A 1370-nucleotide genomic window follows, 5' to 3' on the forward strand; every position below is an offset into this window, starting at 1 on the left:
ATATATATATATATAAAAGTTTTGTTGGGTTGGGCCTTTAGAGGCCAACCCATTTACCTCATTAAAATCCACATATAAATACCCCACACCTTTTGAAAACTCTCATTTTCGTTATCACCAACTTGAAACTTTTCATCTCTAAACTCTCTCTAAGATCAATCAATCTCCAGTCGGTTTCACCTTCAAGAAAGTCTGTAGAAGTTCTTTCTCTCAATCTTGAAGATCCTTCAAGATTATAAGAAAGGGGTACGATATTATTATCTTACTTTCGTAAAACATCATGATTTTGTATCTTCTTTCTTCCACATCTCGGCCATGTAGTTGAATTTTTCTGGAGAATCAAAGAGGGGAGATTATTCATCAAAAACGTGAAAATATTTTCAAAGACGATAATAATCTATGATCCATGTTCTTTGAACTCCAAAGTAGGAAGGGGAAACCCATTGCATGTGAAGCTTAAGCATGTAAAGCTATGTTTTGAAGTGATAAATCTTGCATGCATCTTTAATCTATCTATTCTTCTTTGAAACTCAATAGAATCGAGAAAGATTCTTCCCTRGAGATTTAAATTTATTTTGTTAGCTTGAAATTGGTGATTTCCTTGGAAAATGATGAGTTYGGCCCCAAATAACTACCGCTCGGTAAGCGTGCAATCTGTTTTGGGGGTTGTGTAACTCAAGGTTGTAGGGTAATAATGAGTGACTTAAACCCACTCAAATTTCTTGGTATTTGGAAATTATTGGCTTAGCTCATGTCTTGTAATGATGTAAAAAGTGGACATAAAATGAATTTTGGAAGGTTCCTATTTTTAGAGTTTTGTGAACCCCAAAAATTCTTGGAACAGAACTTATAATATGTCCAAAAATTATCTTTTGAGTATAGGATCTCGATTTCTTTTAATATATAATTTTTGGGCTATTTTTAGAGTAAATATTTAAATATCAACTTTAATTTATGAAAACTTGATGGCATTGCATGGGATGCAACTTAACTTTATCGTTGTCATGAACCCATAAGTGATCTTAGTTCTGGTTGTTGGTCTGTTTAGGAAGTTAGGGCGGGCGTTGAAAGCTTCAGTTGTCATCATCTTGGATATTCACCCCCGAAACCAGTGAGTTCTCACGGCTCCACTTTTAATGCTTTGTTTATTGTTTTGGGGGAAAAGCATGAGATTAAGCAAGTTATACATGTTCTTTGTTTGAAACCTTTGGACTAAGGAACTGCTTAGTCAAGTTTTGTTTGAAACCTTTGGACTAAGGAACTGCTTAGTCAAGTTTTGTTTGAAACCATCGGAATAAGGAACTGCTTAGTCAAATTTATTATGTCATGAAATAATGACTGTTATTGCACTTTGAAATAAATGATAAATT

This window comes from Cynara cardunculus (assembly GCF_001531365.2).
Source record: "Cynara cardunculus var. scolymus isolate 2C chromosome LG 5, CcrdV1, whole genome shotgun sequence".
Lineage (NCBI taxonomy): Eukaryota > Viridiplantae > Streptophyta > Magnoliopsida > Asterales > Asteraceae > Cynara > Cynara cardunculus.